Source organism: Microcebus murinus, chromosome 14 (assembly GCF_040939455.1).
Source record: "Microcebus murinus isolate Inina chromosome 14, M.murinus_Inina_mat1.0, whole genome shotgun sequence".
Taxonomy (NCBI): domain Eukaryota; kingdom Metazoa; phylum Chordata; class Mammalia; order Primates; family Cheirogaleidae; genus Microcebus; species Microcebus murinus.
Window position 1 is genome coordinate 42,320,763 of NC_134117.1, and position 20,212 is coordinate 42,340,974.

The following is a 20,212-nucleotide window of genomic DNA, read 5'->3' on the forward strand; positions in this document are numbered from 1 at the left end:
GACCAAAAAAAACAAAAAGAAAGGCTGTGAAATCCAAACTTACCAATCAAGGTGATCTGGGCATCAACTCAGGTAAGCAGAACAAAGATGTATTTCCAATTGTCTGAAACTTCAAACCTCATCTCTGCATTACCTTCTACGGGCAATGGAAATTTAAAAAAAAAAAAATGATATGGTCAGCCTGAAAATAAGAAATGGGAAGCCCTTAGAATTAAGAAAAGCAATCATTATTTATATATCATGTCCTCCAGAATAAAAAACTACATCTGGAAGACACTGACATAGGCAATAGAAATAAAAATTCTGTTATATAAAAGAAACAAATCACTTGGCATCCTCATATTCTAAAAACGAATTCATTATTAGTCACCTGCTTCTGCATTCATTCTATATTCCCTAAAACCACCTTCCAATCATTAAATTGACAATAATAGAAGGGGTTACTTGAACAAGGGGTTTGAATATTCCAATTAATGGTAAAAATTATTACTTATTGTAAATTAATGCATCTTCCTTAATTTATTCATCAATCTTCCATGAGTTATAATGGATAAGTTTTTCTTAATCCAGACAACAGAAAGTACCCTGGGAAAGATATGATTGTGGGAATGCAAATTAAGGATCACATGCTAAACCTTGGGAAAAATGCACTGAGACCTTCCAATCATCTCTACTGCTAAAACAAACTCATCATTAACTTCTTTGTCTTTTAACTTCATACTGGAGTATAATACACATACAGGAAGAAATCAGTTCACAATGGCATACCTTTTTTAATTTTCATAAACTGAACCTACCTGTCTAACCAATATACAAATCAAGATACATAAGCAGCAACTCACATACCCCTTTGCAGTCAGTAACTCTCCTACAAGGACAAACCATTATTGACTTCCAATATCATTAAATAGTTTCTCCTGGTTTTAACGTTTATGAAAGCAGAGTTATATGAAATATTCTCCTTTGTGTCTGGCTTCTTTCACTCAACATTATGTTTGTAAGAAGATTCTTCCACAATGTTGCCTGTAGTTGTTCATGCTCATTGCTGTGTAGTATTTCATTCTATAACTGTATCACAATTTATTAACCAATTATCCTGTTGATGGACTTTCAGATAGTTTCTGATTTGGAACAAACACAAATAGTGCTATCAGCATGCTTGAGGGTATATTTTTAGGAGGAGAGTGGCTACGTATGAATGTCTGATCAGCTTTAGTAAGTAATGTAAAAAACAGGTTTTTCAAGGCGTGGTGCTAGTTTTCACTCTTACTAACAATATGAATTACAATTACTGTATTATCTTCATGAGTGTTTTATTATCATCTTTTAATTTATAACAAATATGATCCCCTTTTTTGTTTACCTAATACATTGATCTCCTATAAATATTTTTGAATCAAAAAGTTACAAAGTACATAATTTGTTGCTTCAAATACTGTATTAAGTCATCATTGCTGTATGAGGTCTCATGATATTCAGTAAGTGATGCAGAGATTTAAGTTTCCATGTATATATGAAATATATAGACTATATATTCTAACCAATCACTGGCAAATAACAAGTTACAACAATAATTTTTTATCAATTAGAGCTTTAGTGCAAAATGAAAAATTTAGACGCCACATTCATTTCTTCACAACAGAACAGAGAAATAATTTTTAGCACACTGTAAAATATGAAACTCATTTATTAAAAAAAATTTCAGGAACTTTGATTAGAAAATTTAAAAGTCTCAACTGAGAATTCCTTTCCAGTTCGACAGTGATTAAAAGCATATCATCAGTCAGAACATAGCTGTCTACAAATGAAAAATTTTTGTCTCTGAAGAAGAATGTTGAAGCCAATTATGCAAATATACAGAAGGGAGAAAGACAAGATTTTAAACCTCTTCATATGGCCAAAGAGTGCATTTTGAAACCAATCTCAGCTTTTATGGTTATTATTCTATAAATCTAAAACAAAACAAACAAACATGTACGCACCAGTTTTCTGATGTTAGTCTAAGACAACTGTGACCCCTACTGTCCACATATGCTTGCACATTCAGATTCTCAAAGCAGAGCTCAGCATTGTTGTTGAATATTCTTTGTGCTTTTGATTTTAAAAAAAGGTCACTAGGTGGAAAACCAATGCAAGATCTAAAAATATGCTTCCAATTCTCAAGAAAGAGGTAATTCAGCAAAATTTAAAGGAAGTGCAATTGTGTGATCATGTAATAGCTCTATTTTTCTCCAATCTTTCCTGCAGACTAGCCCCAGGCATTGCACCTGTCCCTCTTCTGCCCCCATTTATATATAGCTAAGATTGTAATGTAAAAAGGATGTCTTGATGTATTTAGTTTAAAAGGGCATGGATAGTAAGAAATGTTGTCACCCATAGCAACTACAACCTCTATTTTTATTCGTTGTTTAGGTTTCTCAGTTCAAATTCAGGAATTAACACAAGTTTCTCCATGTGTAGAAAAGTACACTTAGTGGTATTTAATACATTAAGTATATTAGCAGGCTCTCCAGATACCTGAGTGGGACTTTTATGCAAGATTCAGCCTCCAAAGCATAGGCTCTCACATTAAACCATTCGGCCCTTCACATCCCATTGCATTTAGAATCCAGAACACAGCACAGAGAAACAAAGACATAAAAAGACAATTTCCTCAAAGACCAATAGGACAGGTTTTTCTAACTCTATGAATTAAAGTCAATAAATATTTATTTATTGCCACTATGTAACCAAAACATTGCCCCATTCTAAATAAAAATCAAAGTGTAAAGGACAAAGGGCAGAAGACAAGAACAGGCAAGTCCCAAAGGGAAGAAATACCTACTAAACACCTGAAAACGTGCTCAGCCTCCTTATCATCGAGAGATGTACATTAAAACAATGAGATAACAATTTTCATTTTTCACACTGGCAAAATTAACATTTGGCCCTTGATTGTGCCTATATGGCTATGGGAATCTAAAATGGTTCAACCTGTCATGAGTTGGAGAGCAATCTAGTAAAATCTAATAAAATTGAAAGAAACATATTTCATGATACAGAAATTCTACTGCTTAGGGAAATTTTTATATAGAACCATGTATAGGAGATATATATATATATATATACACGTGTGTATAAACATATTCTTTGCAGCATTGTTTATAATATATAAGAACTAGAAACAGCATAGAAATTCATCACTTGGAAAATACATAAATTAAATATGGTCTGTTTATATAATGAAATTCTACACAGCAATTAGAAAGAATAAACTATTTCAAAAAAGCATAAAACAAGTAGATACAGAATATGTCTGGTATGATTGCAGTGATATTTACATGAGTATGATATAAATGGCTTCCCCTAAAACTGTGTAGTGTCTGAAACAGTACTTATTGAGATTTGTTAAGTGGACATGAATGATAGAAAGATAGACGGAATCTGTGTTTGCATGTGCCTGAGTGTGTATGTGTATATAGATATATCTCTATATCTATCTATATCTGTCTGCAAGAGAATAATCACAACCAGAAAAAAACATACTAAATTCATGATAGGATTACTTCGAGGAATAGAGAAGGGAATTAAAACCAAGAATGGTTGTTAAAAGGAATTTTAGTTTTATTTATAACATTATTTTCTTTAAGAAATGATCGAAACAAACTACAATGAAATATTAATGTTATTCTGGGTAGTAGAATAATAGTTCTCATTTTAATCCATTCATTTTAAAACATATAATTTTGTGCCAACTGTATGCCATCCATCTTCTTAGTGAAGTGAATAAGCAGAGAATAAAATAGAGAAATATGCCCACACCCATGATGAAAAATTCTGTTTTTCATATTATTTATTTTGCTTTTTTATATTTTAATTGATAATGAAAACATTAAAAAATAAAAGTATTTTCTAAGAAACATAGAATGGGTCTTTGTAAGAAAAATAAACCTAAAAAGAGAAGAGACTAAGTAAACTTATACAGAACAAATCATGGGAAACTCAAGAAACATGGCAGTCATTGAGGGCATGGTGGGCATCTGTGGACAGAGGACCCAGCTCTATCAGCACAAGGCTTACTTGAACTCCAACTTTCCCCATCTGCCTGGTTTTAGGCTTTGAAAGAGCTGGAAAGTCAGAGGCATAAAATGAACTCTTTGGCCTTTTGTGCTGCCAAGCTGCTAATGGGTACTGCAGTGTCTCTCAAAACTTGGTAACTTTTTTTCCTTTAGTAGCTAAAGGGTCATTTTGTTGCCATATGGCTTGCATAGTTTCTGAAAGGGAGTATGTAATGTTAACTTTTTATCTATAGTTTCCATTTCTTTCCTCATTATGTTCATGTTTTTGTTTATGTCTTTGAATATAGGAAGCATACTTACAATAGCTGTGTTAATTGTTTTTTACTGATGCTATTATCTATGAATTCCTGTGCCTATTTTATTTTTCTCTAGGTTATGGATCACTTTTTTCTGCTTCTTTATATATCTAATTTTTTTTTCTTTGAATGATGAACATTTTATCTTGTTAAATATTAGATTTTCTTGTATTCCTTTAAAGAGCATAAGACTTTTTTCTTGTTTCCGGCAGGCAAGTTATTGCAGATCAGTTTGATCCTTTTAAGACTTTTTTTTTTTTTAAATCTCTGTTAGGGTAGCTGAAGAGAAGATTTTATTCTAAGATTAATTTAATTCCATTTCTAAATCATGACTGTTCTGCAGTCTCCGCTGAAGCCCCCATGTGTTCAATAAAATCCCTCTATTTTGGCTAGTCGGAACCCAAATGATTCTCAGCCCTGTGCGAGCCCCAGGAATTGTTAAGCTTTCAGTTCTTCAATAATTCTTCTTTCCACAGAACTTGTTCTTGTCTGACCTCATATAGGGCTTTACCCTATGCATGCTCAGATTTTTATTCATTTAAAGTTTCAAGGGCTCTTCTACACAGTGTTCTGGTACCTTTTCCCTGTGTAGCTCTTTCCTATTGGGCACTATATCCCCAAAACTCTGCCTTGGATTCCCAGAACTCTTGTTTGCTGTGCCTTCTGTTTAGGTTCTCTCTTCCTCCTCCACAGTCAGAAAATTGCCACCAGGCAGAAAGTCTGGCCTTTCTCTGCAGGGATTCACTTGCTTTGTTTCTTCTCAGGGATCACTGTCTCATGCTGCTTCTATTTTTTTTCCTAATGTGTGAAAATGCTTTTTTTCTATAGGTTTTGCAGTTTTCTAATTTGTTTGTAATGGAAGAATAATTTCAAATCCTTTTACTTCTTCTTGAGTGAGAGCAAAAGTTGGAGATACATATATATCTGTGTGTGTGTATATATATATATGTTTATAACAGGAAATGTGCAGTTTTACTCACAGATTAATGCTAGCTAATGCTAGTGGGAAAACTACAATAAGCAGGTAATATTTGATAAAGTACAAAGAAAGAAAATTGCAGAAACCAGTTCCTTGTATGGGCAAAGGCAAGAGGATGTAATTTATGTAGAATTGGTATGGTTTACCTCAGATAAAATCACGGACATTTCCTATGTGTGATTATGGGAGAGAAAGTATTTGAGATTTGAAAGAAGAGAAAAAAGTATGAAATTGTGGCCAAGGAAAGTAGAAGAGTGAATGAACTAAGGATATGAAGCAGGATTTCCAAGCAGCAATAAGGCCAACCTGAGGTTAGTAGTCATAAATTTTAAATGAGAACAGAACTGTTACATGTTTCCTACGAGTCATGTTCAGCAGTGCAGCTGCAGATCTAGGGGAGGCAAGGATTTGGATTTAACAAGAGTTAAAATTTTACCATAGTGATCTACAAATATATACTGTTCTAGTACATTTATTTACCTTTTAATTTATTTATTCATTCGCTTGGTACATATATTCATGTTGCCTATAATATAAAAGACATATCTCTGAGTTAAATCATACCATAGCTTAAATTATTTCATTTGTATTATTTTTATGTTTAAGAATTGATGCCCTTTCATTGTGTACTGAAGCATATTCAAATCTCACCTTTTGAACTCAATATACCAAAAAATTTTTATTACATAGTACTTACATTTTTTTACTTTATCAACTTGGCCTGTTTTGTTTCCAGAGGAAAAAAACTCAAGAAAATATACATACTTTGTTATACCTTGATAGTTTAAACAAATCACTTAAAGCATATGCATTTTTTCAGGAAAACGTGAGTCTTAATCTATTATAGAATATGTTTTTATTAAATATTCACAGACAGATAATTTTTCTATTATTGCTTTGACCACTTTTAATTGGTTTATAGATAGCTAAAATTTACTATATAAACATTTTGAAAATATCAATGAACAGAGTTACACCAATTCATTATTACATTATACATACTTTGAATGTTATCTCATCCACTCCTTTAAGAGTGGTTATAACACGGAAGTGTCAAGGCTTTTTCACTTTGACTTGAGGTATTTTAAGAATCAAGGCAGAAGCCTTAACTTGATCAGGTCTCATTTATTTATTTTTGTGGTTGCTGTGATTGCATTTGGGATCTTCTTCATAAATTCTTTGTCTAGGCCAATGTCTATAAGAGTTTTTCTAAAATTTTCTTTCAGAATTCTTATGGTTCCCAGTCTTAGCTTTAAGTTTGTTATTCATCATAAGTTGATTTTTCTGAGAGGTGAGAGGTATGGATCCTGTTTCAGTTTTCTACATGTGGCTATCAAATTTTCCCAGCACCATTTATTGAATAGGGAGTCTATTCCCTAGTGTATGTTTTTCTCTTCTTTGTCAAAGATCAGATCATAGTATGAGGATGGTTTTATATCTGGGTTCTCAGTTCTGTTCCATGGGTTTATGTCTCTCTTCTTGTGCCAATACCATGATGTTTTCGTTACTATAGCCTTGTAGTATAGCTTGAAGTCTAGTAAACAGATGCCTCCCCATTTGTTCTTTTTGCTTAAGATTGCTGTTGCTATATGGGGTCTTCTCTGGTTCCATACATACAGTAGAATTATTTTTTCTAGATCTGTGAAAAATGATGTTGGTATTTTAATAGGGATTGCATTGAATCTGTAGATTGCTTTGGATAGTATAGAAATTTTAACAATATTGATTCTGCCAATTCATGAGCATGATATAATTCCAGGAGTCTCTTGGCTGAATCTTTGGGGTTTTCATATTGCCAGCAAAGAGTGATAGTTTGACATCTTCTTTCCCCATGTAGATACACTTGATATCCTTCTCTTGTCTGATTGCTCTGGCTGGGACTTCCAGCACTATATTGAATAGAAGTGGTGATAGTGGAAAACCTCGTTTGGTTCCAGTTCTAAGCAGGAATACTTTCAGTTTTTTCCTGTTCAGTATGAGGTTAGCTGTGGGTTTGCCATATATGGCTTTAATAAATCAAATAGACACCCACAGAATGGGAGAAAATGTTTGCATGATACACATCCAAATAAGGGCTGATAACTAGGATCTATATAGAACTCAGGAAAATCAAGAAAAAATCAAACAACTCCATTAAAAAGTGGGCAAAGAACATGAACAGAAATTTTTCAATGAAGACAGACTAATGGTCAACAAACTTATGAAAAATTGCTCAACATCTCTAATCATCAGGGAAATGCAAATCAAAACCACAATGATACCACTTAACTCCAGTAAGATTGGTTTTTATCAAAAAGTCCCAAAACAGCAAATGTTGGCATGGATGTGTAGAGATAGGAACACTCATACACTGCTGGTGGGACTGCAAAGTAGTGCAACCTCTATGGAAAATAATATGGAGATACCTCAAAGAACTAAAAGTAGAACTACCATTTGATCCAGCAATCCCACTACTGGGTATTTACTCAAATGAAAAGAAGTCATTTTATCAAAAAGACGCCTGCATGCAAATGTTTATTGCGCCAAAATTCACAACTGCAAAGATGTGGAATCAACACAAGTACTCATCAATTCATGAGTGGATTGACAAAATGTGGTGTATGTATACTATCGAATACTACTCAGCCATAAAAAATGATGAATTGGACTTCCACTCGTGCGTGAGGCAAGCGGAGCCAGAGACAAGACCAGAGGCCCAACTCGGGATCTGACAAGATGGCCGGGCTGCCCCGAAGGATCATCAAGGAAACCCAGCGTTTGCTGGCGGAACCCGTTCCTGGCATTAAAGCAGAACCAGATGAGAGCAACGCCCGTTATTTTCATGTGGTCATTGCTGGCCCCCAGGATTCCCCCTTTGAGGGAGGGACTTTTAAACTTGAACTATTCCTTCCAGAAGAATACCCAATGGCAGCTCCTAAAGTACGTTTCATGACCAAAATTTATCATCCTAATGTAGACAAGTTGGGAAGAATATGTTTAGATATTTTGAAAGATAAATGGTCCCCAGCACTGCAGATCCGCACAGTTCTGCTATCAATCCAGGCTTTGTTAAGTGCTCCCAATCCAGATGATCCGTTAGCAAATGATGTAGCGGAGCAGTGGAAGACCAACGAAGCCCAAGCCATAGAAACAACTAGAGCATGGACTAGGCTATATGCCATGAATAATATTTAAATCGATCCGATCATCAAGTGTGCATCACTTCTCCTGTTCTGCCAAGACTTCTTCCTTTTTTGTTTGCATTTAATGGACACAGTCTTAGAAACATTACAGAATAAAAGCCCAGACATCTTCAGTCCTTTGGTGATTAAATGCACATTAGCAAATCTATGTCTTGTCCTGATTCACTGTTGTAAAGCATGAGCAGAGGCTAGAAGTATCATCTGGATTGTTGCGAAACGTTTAAAAGCAGAGGCACCTCTCTGTTTTTATTCATTTCCCCCATCATGGTTTAAGTATAAAGCACTGTGAATGAAGGTAGTTGTCAGGGTTAGCTGCAGGGGTGTGGGTGTTTTTCTTTATTTTATTTTTTTTTTTTTTGAGAGGGGAGGTAGTTTTAATTTTATGAGCTCCTTCCCCCCTTTTTATGGTGATCTAGTTGCATTGGTTAAAAGCAGCTAACCAGTTCTTTAGAATATGCTCTCTAGCCAAGTCTAACTTTATTTAGACTCTATAGATGGACAAGCTTGATTGTTTGAACCAAAATGGGAACATTAAACAAACATCACAGCCCTCACTAATAACATTGTGACTTTGCTGTCGAGTGTAGATTTCTCCCTTCAAAAAAAAAAAAAAAAAAAAAAAGCTTGTGACCATTTTGTATGGCTTGTCTGGAAACTTCTGTAAATCTTATGTTTTAGTAAAATATTTTTTGTTATTCTACTTTGCCTTTGTACAGTTTATTTTACTGTGTTTATTTCATTTTCCCAATGTGACAATCGTATTTAAAAATTAAAACTCTGATGAAACATTCTGTTTTGGTCTTCACCACCTGACAAATTAAATAGCAAGAGGTGGATTTTGTAAACTGGCCCTGAGCATGCATAAAGCATCAGTATCTGAACTTTTTTTACCTCTTAGAAATTTGAAATAAATGTGTCTGTGTTGTCCTATTAGACGATTATTGGTGTCTTGCCACAATGTTTGAAAATTACTGTATAGGACAGTCATAACAAAAAAAGCAGTTATGACCGACATGTAAGGACTTTCATATGTGCCACATTTTTGCCTCAAATTTGGGTTGTGATCTTTTTCTTGGTTCTTGTCTGAAAATTTCATGTGTAACCACTGGTGTCTGTTACCAGGAAAGACTGATCTGATAAATAATTCGGGGTTTGCTGAGGCATTTGTAAGTCTTCCTTATAAATCTGATGAGCAAATCTCAAGCAACCAGTTTGCATTAAGTGTCACCAGAAAGGTTTCTTCCTTTGAGAGCATCAAATCCTCAGTTAATGATTCTTGCTTTCATCTCTCTAGTATTTTCTGTGGGAGCTCCTTTTATTCTTTAATTTGGTATTCAGTAATTTTTTTCTTCATTGACAGAGTTCCTCCCCTCACAAAACTGTTCTTTCCCATCTCTCTCCATATCTAATTCCTGATTCTTGTTATTTTTAAGTCATAAATGTAGCCAGTCATAAATATGTAAATGTTAACCTTCAGGTTGGAACCTTTGTCTCTTGCAGTTTAAGGTAACGGATATTGTAGCCCATCTGAATTTTCCTCATTCTTATTCTCATAATTCTGGAGTTTCCTCAGAATGTGGTGTATTTTATTGTGCTCCTATGTAAGATGAAGAATTATCTATTAAAATTACATTTTCAACATAAAAAAAAATGATGAATTAAGTCCTTTTGCAACAATTGGTATGGAACTGAAGACCATTATCCTAAGTGAAGTATCTAAAGACTGGAAAAACAAACAACACATGTACTCATTATTAAATTGGTACTAACTGATGAGCACACATGTGCACAAAGGGAAATAAAACTCAGTGGAAATCAATCAGAAGGGAGCAGGTGAAGGGGATGGGCGAAAACCTACCTAACAGGCACAATAAACACTAAGTGGGGTTGGGCATACTTATAGTCCTGACTCAACATTATAAAAGTGATCCATGTAACCAAAAACGTTTGTACCTCTGTAATATTTTGAAATAAAGAAAAAAGAGGCCAGATGTGGTGGCTCACACCTGTAATCCTAGCACTCTGGGAAGCCAAGGCGGGCAGATCATTTGAGCTCAGGAGTTCGAAACCAGCCTGAGCAAGAGTGAGACCCCATCTCTACTACAAATTGAAAGAAATTAGCTGGACATCTAAAAACATATATATATACAAAATTAGCCGAGCATGGTGGCACATGCCTGTAGTCCCAGCTACTTGGGAGGCTGAGGCAGGAGGATTGCTTGAGCCCAGGAGACTGAGGTTGCTGTAAGCTAGGCTGATGCCACAGCACTCTAACCCAGGCAACTGAGTGAGACTGTGTCTCAAAAAAAAAGAAAAGAAAAAAGAAACAAGATCCAACTATAAGCTTCCTTTGAGGAAAGCCATCTAATGGGTGAAGACATTTACCAATGAAAAGTAAAGGGATGGAAAAAAATATTCCATACAAATGGAAAGCAGAAACTAGTAGGAGTAGCAATACTTATATCAGATAAAATATAATTTAAATCAACAACAATAAATGAAGACAAAGAGGGTCATTATATAATCATAAAGGCATCAATTCAACAAGAAGTATACATACATCAAAATATCAAGTTATACACCTAAAATATATACTAAAATTATTTTTATTGGTCAAGTATGCCTGAATAATGCTGAAACAACAAAACATCAGGAGCCTTTTATCCAGGGCTCCTCAGCAGTGAGACGATTCTCCCTCATGTGTCTATCTGAGCCTCACTTGGTACTGTCTTTTGGGGAAAAATTGGAATACTGACAATCCTCTGCATCTCCTTTTTGCCTCTTGCCTGTGCTATTGCAATACCTCAATAAAGATAGAATTTTTGCTTTCAGTTTGGCTCATTCTAACTGACTACCTCCACACCTGGCAGCTCATCATGTGCAAAGAACATATTAGCAACTTGATTTAAACAGAAATTTCTGACAATTATGGATACTGGGAACAGGATAGGATAAAAAAATGATGACTTAATAAATGGTAACTAACATTTATTGAGTGGTTACTTTTTTTGCCATGCATGCTGCTATCTGTTTTTGTTTTTGTTTTTGTTTTTGAGACAGAGTCTCACTTTGTTGCCCAGGCTAGAGTGAGTGCCATGGCATCAGCCTAGCTCACAGCAACCTCAAACTCCTGGGCTCAAGCGATCCTGTTGCCTCAGCCTCCCGAGTAGCTGGGACTACAGGCATATGCCACCATGCCCAGCTAATTTTTTTTGTACATATATTTTTAGTTGGCCAATTAATTTCTTTCTATTTTTAGTAGAGACGGGGTCTTGCTCTTGCTCAGGCTGGTTTCAAACTCCTGACCTTGAGTGATCCGCCCGCCTCGGCCTCCCAGAGTGCTCGGATTACAGGCATGAGCCACCGCTCCCAGCCTGCTATCTCTTTTAAAAGGTTAGTAATTATTTGTTTAATAATTGCAGCAGCCCAAATAGGTAGGTGTTCTATTGTTCTACTAACTTTGCAAACAAGGAACTTGAGGTTCGGCTTGGTTGAGTACTTGCCCCTTCACATAACTAGCACTTGGTGAAGCCAGGATCTGAAGGCAGGCAGCCTATTCCTTGAGCCCATGCATTTAACAAAACGATTTGATCATCATCTGCAGGTAGTTGCCATGAAAGCAGATCAGATTTAGGTTTGGTCATGAGAGTAAGGAAGTGATTATCTCACTATAAAAGATAAAGAGATGTACAAGATCTGGGAAAGGCATTTTTCAGATTGAGTCTAGCATCTGTACATGTATTCTGATACCTGGAAAAAAGAAAATAGTGAAGGAACAACTGAAGATGCCAAAGAGGGAAAAGAAAACTGATAGAATTTGGGAAAGGAAGGATGGCCAGGTCCAAAATCACAGATGAGAAGGTCATCACTATGAAAGAAGAAGGCTGCCTTTTTCTTTAAGTCAGAAGGAAAGAAAAGTGAGAAAGTAAAAGTTCAGGAATAATTAGAAGCAGCAGGGATGGTGTTTCGGCAGGTAGCAAGGGGTGAAGGGATGAAGGAGTTCTCACTCGCTGACCTCAATCTGCTCAGGAAAATCAGAAACAAGGCTATATATTTAGGATGAAAAGATTTGAGGTTGATTGGAAGGGACAGGACTGGAGCAGGCACTCGGGTGATGCATTAGGGAATGAACGTGAAACAAATAAAAAAATCACTAAGTAGCAGAGAAAGCAGCAGTGTTGTTACTCAGCTCAACACTGCAGTCTGAGACTGAAATGGATAAAGAGGGATTGTTGGGATGCAGGGCTGGGGAAAATTCAAGAGAGGGAAAGCAAGCCTGAGATTTGAGGGTACCAAAAAAGAAGCACCCCTGGAATGCCTGGCCAGAGCATTTAGACAGGGTGGAAACAGCAACGTGCGAGTCCCTGCTGTGTGTTCCCCTAATATCCTGTAATTCCACCATCTCAGCTTTTCCCACAGAGGGTCGTAATTGCTTATTTTGTGAGTCTCCCCCAACTCAACTGTAAACAACCCAAGCTCAGGGGTTATGACTCCCTTGTTATTTCCTCAAGGTGCAGCAAACAGCACAGCGTCTGCCCCACATGTAGAACGAGACTGATCAAGAGTATCTGCTAAGCCTTCAAGCAGCTACACTGGACGCCTTCTGATATTTACGCTGTTCTGATCCCAGTGGTATCTGCTCTCCCAGGTTTTTCCCTGCTGGAGGCTCTGGTTTTCACGACTTGTGTGCATCCTGACCCTGACCTGCCCATCTGGCTTCGTTTAATGTACTTGTCCCCGCCCTTCAGACTGATTATCTGATTCTAGAACCATTCTTCTCCTTCGGTTAATAGCTTCCAGATATCCCTATCTTAGCTTGTTGCTTAAAATTCACTGTATGTTCTGCCACTTTTATGCCTAGCACTGACTGTGACACGGTAATATCGACACAACATGAGAGGAAAACATCACACATGGACAACATCGGGAGACAGAACTAATCAGGTCATAGTGAGAATAAGAAGAGAGAAGTTCCAGCATCTGGCATCAGTAAAGAGAATAGAAACTGAGGTCACAAATATATGTATATATATATGTCAAAGGCTGAGAAGGTCAAGGGAGGAACTAGTGAAATTGGAGTTGAGGTGTCAGAAGGGCAATAAATTACAAAGAATAAGCCTGAACTGGCGAGTCAGAAGAGATAGGGCTGATGGCTCATGTAAACCCAAATGGCTGAGCTTTGGCTCCCATGGCTTTAGGGACAAGGAAAGAGACTGACACTTGGTAAGAAATCATAAGTCTTCACTCATATTTATGCTCATGATCATGGTACATCGTAATTATCACCAGGGGACTAACGGGCTCAGGGCTGTTCTAATATTTGGGGTCAGAAATATAAGTCCATACATTCACCATACATTGCACACCCACTGTGTGCAACATGGGAATATGCACAGCAATAGGAAAGGCATAGTCTCTGCCTTCAAGAAGTTTATAGTCTCAGGAAGAAGAAAGACATGGACTATAGCTTGGGTAACGGTACCTTCACATGGCAAGGGAGAATAGAGAGAAAACTTTCAACCCCTGGAGAGATCTAGGGAGACTTTTAGAGCAGGTGAAATGGGCCAAGTCCTAAAAGATTATAGAAGTTTGCTGGGCAGGAACGCTCTTCAGGCATAAGAAAAAGTATGTCTCAAAATGTGCCACTGTGAAAGAGCATATGGCAGTTGGCAAACTGGGGGTATCTTAGCATGGTTGGCACATTAAAAAGGTATCAGAGAATGATAGGAAATAAAACTAAAGAAAGTAAGCAGGAGCCAGATGATTAGGGCCCTTGCCATGATGAAACATTTGGAATTTTTTGCTGCAGGTGGGAAGAAAAATTTTCATAAAAGGATAAGGCACAGAAAATTTGTAGCCAAGAAAATAGAGAACTCACGGGAAAGATGATGCTTTTCAGATATTAATGGGGTAAAATGCAGAAATATAGGCTTCAGGTGGTGTTTCATAAAACTTAAGTACAGCGAATTTGTGGCATTTAAAGAAATATTCTACATAAGAAGGATTTTTTGTTTCATTGAAGTGCTCCAGCAACAAAATTGATAGGATTGTGAGGTAGTGAGTTTCCCATCACCAGAAGTATTAAAATAGAGGCTGCTGTTTGCCTGTATAGGTCACACTAGAAAACAGTGACATGGGAAGTAAAAAAGACAACCGACAATACCTGTTCAAACTCAGATTATATGATTTGCTATATCTCCGTACTTGGAACACCAAGATGTTATATGCTCCATAGAAATTGAACATTTGATTGTCTATAGCAAAATACAACATTGATCTGACATAATCCTTTAATAAGCAGTTTCCAGGACTCAGTGATCTTATGTAAATATATTTATAAACCAAATTTCATCATCCAAAGAACTTATCAGACCTTAGAGACTGAGATATAAAGCTAAAAGTACAAAAAGAGAAAGTTTCTAAGTTATAGGTAAAATACTTCAGCCCTTTTTAAAATCCAACTCCTGATGTTAATGATATTTTAGCCTTCACTCCACAAAGACATAAAGTCAATTATATTCAAAGATTTTAAGACTGTCTTCACTCAATCAGTGTTTACAACATGTCTGTGTTCTTTAACAAGAATCTTGTTCCCATATTCTTCTTAGTCTAATTAATCTTACTTGAATCATTTTCCATGGAGATTGAGGTCAGAAGGTATGTCGATCTTATCATTTTTCATCCCAAATGTGACAAGTTCTCAAATTGCATTTAGCTTATCAATATGTTTAATGACATACGATTGTTCCTACTAAATTTTAATTATGTAAAGGTGTTCAAATAAATGGAAATTTATGAATGGTGCTATTGTTCTTTCTTAAACCTCATTTTTTGGCCAACGAAAGATTATTTGACATTCTGGCTTTTTGTGTTTTAATGAAATCAGTTTATTATGAGAATCTAGGAACTGGTTCTCTAATATTGTCGACATTTCTCAAATCTACCTACTTTGGTTTCACCTTGAACTGTACATGACAAGGTAAATACTGGCTTAATTAGCAGGGCATCCACAGACAAACAATGCAGTTCCTATTTAAATGATGTAAAAACACAATGCAACCATGGAGAGTTTATTTGGCTTCATTGCATTTTGTTAAGTCTCCTTTACTGAAGTTTAACTCAGGAAATAGAAGGTCAGTCTCTTTGGCCAGTCTGAATCTTATGTGGTCATCTTCTCATTCTCTTATCACCCTGTTGCTTGCTATTAGCAGCTTTTCTATACCTACGAATTATCTAAGAAGCATTTCCCAAGCCTAGCTACTCATCAGAATTACCAGAAAAAAATATTTGTTTACAAAAATAGATTGGTAGGTCAGCCTCACCCAAGATCTAGAAGCATTAGGTGTAAAGCTCTGAAATCTGTATTTTTTTTATTAGAACATGATTTTTATTTCATCATATTATGGAGGTACAAATATTGTTAGGGTTACAAATATTGTTCCTGCCCCCTCCCTCCCCTTGAAATGTCCAATCCCCTGGTGATGTGCATCATACATGTTATGGAAACATACACCCCTTTCCTCCTCCCCACTCCTGCCTGCCCACAACCTGCTAGAAAGTTTTTTTTGTTTTGTTTTGTTTTGTTTAACATTTTGGTTACATTGTATATCTTTGCCTCTCCCTAAGAAGGGTTACAGTTATGCCCTCCCCCTCCAGAATGCTCATCCCATCCCTAAGATTGGGTTCCCCCCCCCACCGAATCTCTGGTGAGCATTGCCACCATTTGAAACCCGAAGTTTAAATCAGTCAGTACCAATTTGATGGCGAGTATATGTGGAGCCCATTTTCCAAGTCTTGTGTTGCCTCACTTTGGATAACAGGCTTAAGCTTAATCCAGGATAGCATAAATGGTGCTAGCTCACTGTCATTTCTTAAATCTGTATTTTAAAAACAGACCCAAGAAACAATGGTGATCTAGCACCTCTTGTATTATCCTGGATAGAGCTGGAACCCATGCTACTAGTAAAGTATCCCAAGAATGGAAAAATAAGCATCATATGTATTCACCATCAAATTGGTTTTAACTGATCAACACCTAAGTGGACAATACGAAAAACATCCATCAGGTGTCAGGCAGATGGGAGGGAGGAGGAGGAGATGAGTACATACATACATAATGAGTGCGATGCACACCATCTCGGGGATGGACATGCTTGAAGCTCTGACTGGGTGGGGCAAGGGCAATATACACAAGCTAAACATCTGTACCCCCATAATATGCTGAAGTAAAAAAGGAAAAAAAAAAAAAACAGATCTGACAGAGCAGATCTGGTGTTCTGTCCAAATTCAATCTGAGTTCCTTGATAACCAACTCTTTTCCTGACATACCAAATTCTCTACAAGTGGTCCCTATAGTAGTTCTGAACATTCTATGTCAGAAAATGTTACTATGCAGTCTCTCCCTACTTCGTGGTATTGTATTTAAGTGCTCCAGTGCTTCTCTACCACCTCGATGGGCCCAACATTTGGATGTTTTCCCCATCCCTAGTCTTCAAGCTCTGAGATAACCCCAAATAGCTTAAGGAAAACCATAAAGTGAAACCAATCGTGTTCTTCATACTTCACTATCTAGAAATGCCTTCACTCACTTCCCAGTAGCACAGCCCTCAGCTTGTGCAAAAATTCCCTCTTCTTCCCACATCCAATATTTATAGGCCTTATGTTTTCAAAATCATCTTTACATGGGTATAATTCACATACAATAAATGTACCCATTTTAAGTATACCTTTTGTTGAGCTCTGACAAATTCTTGTACCTGTGTAAACACTTCTACTACCAAATCATAAAAAAATTTCACAAATATTTCCTTGTGCCCCATTCCAGTTAATTGTCCCCAAGCTCTGGCCCCAGAAAACCTATGATTTGCTTCATCAGTATAGAATAAATTTGTCTTTTCTGGGGGTTCACATGAATGTTAATAGAATCGTATAGTATGTATGCCTCTGGATTAGTCAAAGTTCTTGAGAGAAACAGAATCAATAAGATATATATATATATATATATATATATATATATATATAGAGAGAGAGAGAGAGAGAGAGAGAGAGAGAGAGAGAGAAAGATGTATTGAATTGCCTCTTATAATAATGGAGACTAGAAAGTCCAAAATCTGCAAGATAGGTCACCAATCTGGAGACCCAAGAAACAGCCAATCCTGCAGTTCAAGTCCAAAAGCTGTATCCTGGCAGACTTCCTTCTTGCTTAGCAGAGGTCAGTCTGTCCTATTAAGGCTTTCAACTGATTAGATGAGGCCCACCAATATTATGGACTTGAGTAAACAATTTGGTTTACTCAAAGTCCATCAATTTAAATGTCAATCTCATCCAAAAAAACACCTTCATCAAAATATCCAGAATAATATTTAATATTTGACCAAATACCTGGGCACTATAGCCTAGCCAAGTTGACACATAAATTAACCCATAAAATTAATATCACAATAATGTTCCTGTGATTTACACATTGTTGTATACACCAAAAAATTTTTCCTTTTTATTATTGAGTAATATTCCATTCTATGAATATTTCACAGTTTGTTTATCCATTCTTCTATTGATGGAAACTTGAATACTCTTACTTTGGGGCTACTATGAATAAAGTTGCTATGAATATATATATGTACAAATATTTGTGAGAACATATGTTTTCATTTTTCTTGGATAAATACTTAGAAGTGGGGTTGCTGGCAAGTATATAATTTACATCATAAAAAACTGTCAAACTGTTTTTCAAAGTGGTTTACTATTTCGAATTCCAAAAAAGGAATATAGAAAATTTCTAGTTGCTCTACCTTTTGTGAAATTCTTGATACTTTCAGTTGTTTTAATTGCAGCCATTCTAGTGGTTTACAATAGTATCTCACTATGGTTTTAATTTCTGTTTTCCTTATGACTAAATGATGTTGAACATCTTTTAATGTATTGACTGGCCAAGTGTATATCTCCTTTTGTAAAGTGTCTGTTCAAATCTTTAGCCCACTTTTAACCACTTCGGTAGGAGCGTCAACTATAGTCCACAGCCACAGATGAATGCGCATAGCTACTTTAGCCAACAGCCGTGATATGACTTTTCCAATTTTTCATTTATTAAAATAAAATTGTGAACATTTAAAAATAATGTAATAAAAACATATGTGTATACATTACCTATTCTGATTTACATTACAAGTAAAGCTGCCTGTAAAGTAAAACAAGCTTTCAGTGCTTTAAAGCTTTCCTCATCACACAAGAGCAAAATGGATTCGTCGTCAATGCACAGCACAAACTATTGTGCGGACTATGAGTGCCCACTGTGGGCAAGGTTTCATGGCTGGCGAGCGCCGTACCGAAGTGGTTAATTAGGTTAAGTTACTTCGTATTATTGAATTGTAAGTGTTTTTTATGTGATCTGGATACAAATCCTTTGACCAGTACATGTATTGTTTTCTCACAGTCTTTGGCTTGCCTTTTATTTCTTGATAATGTCATTCAATCACAGCAGAAGTTTTAGACAGTGTCCTATTCATCATTTTTTCTTTCAGAGTTCATGTTTTTGTGCTACCTAAAAAAAAAACAACTGCCTACCACAAGTTCAGAACAATTTTCTCATATGCTTCCTTCTAGAACATTTTTAATTTTTCCTTTTACATTTTTGTCTGTGACTTATTTTGGTTTATTATTTATACACTGAAATAGGCAAGAGTTGATATTCATTTCTTTTTCTGCTTGGATATCCAATTGTCTTAACACCATTTTTGATAAGGCTATTCTATCCCTATTTAATTGTCTTGTCAGCTTTGATGAAAATCAATTGACAAATATGTGTGGCTCTATTTCTGGCCTCTCTATTCTGTTTCACTGACCTATATGTCTACTGCATGTTAATACAACATTATCTTGGTTACTGCCACTTTATAATAAGTCTTGCAATTAGGTAGTGTAGGGCCTGCAACTTTGTTCTGCTTTCACAAAATTGTTTGCTTTGCTTTTTTTGTATAATCTTAATTTTAACTCTGGTTGTCAATGCATTTTGTATTATATTAAGCTCATTTGTATTAGCCTTTACTTAGATGCTTTCATAGGATTAAATCAAAGGATATGAAGAGGCACAGGCAGAGACACAGCACCCACTTTTGGTTCTGTAGAATTATCCTTTTATATTTACTTTTTAAAAACACATCTAAGTCCTTCAGTAGCTTGACTGCTTATGGTTTTTGTATTATGGTTCATATCATTGCCCTACATATTAAACTACTATCACATAACACTTTCGCTCTTACTCATTCACAATGAATCTCTGCATCTTAATTGTGTTGCCTGTCCCTGTAATCTTCTCTCAAAACTCAATCTCCTGGATGCTTAAACATTCGAGTTCCTTTAAACTCAGCCTACCTGCTGTCAGTGCTGATTTTCTTAATCTTAAAGACAGCATCTGAGGTCTAGCCTCACCAGAGCTTAGATGCAGAATAATCACCTTATGACATGTACAAATGCCACTGCACATTTTGATGGCATTCTCACTGTGTCAAGGCAAATCCAATTTTTAGTCTGCTGTCACTGGAAGTCTCCTTCTGCTTATTGATTCATAACTTAGATTTACTATTACAAATCTTCCCTTCTATGTAGCCATTACATGTATTTTCTCAAAGTAATGGATGGTTTGCATCCATTGCCAATTATTATACTTTTTAATAAAGTAAAGGCCAAAAAACAAAAAGA

General features: G+C 36.0%; 1 pseudogene; it reads left to right on the forward strand.

Annotated features, from left to right (window-relative positions):
• Window positions 1-7,983: 7,983 nt before the first annotated feature.
• On the forward strand, window positions 7,984-8,663 carry LOC105857619 (ubiquitin-conjugating enzyme E2 N pseudogene; annotated as a pseudogene).
• The last annotated feature ends 11,549 nt before the right edge of the window (window positions 8,664-20,212 follow it).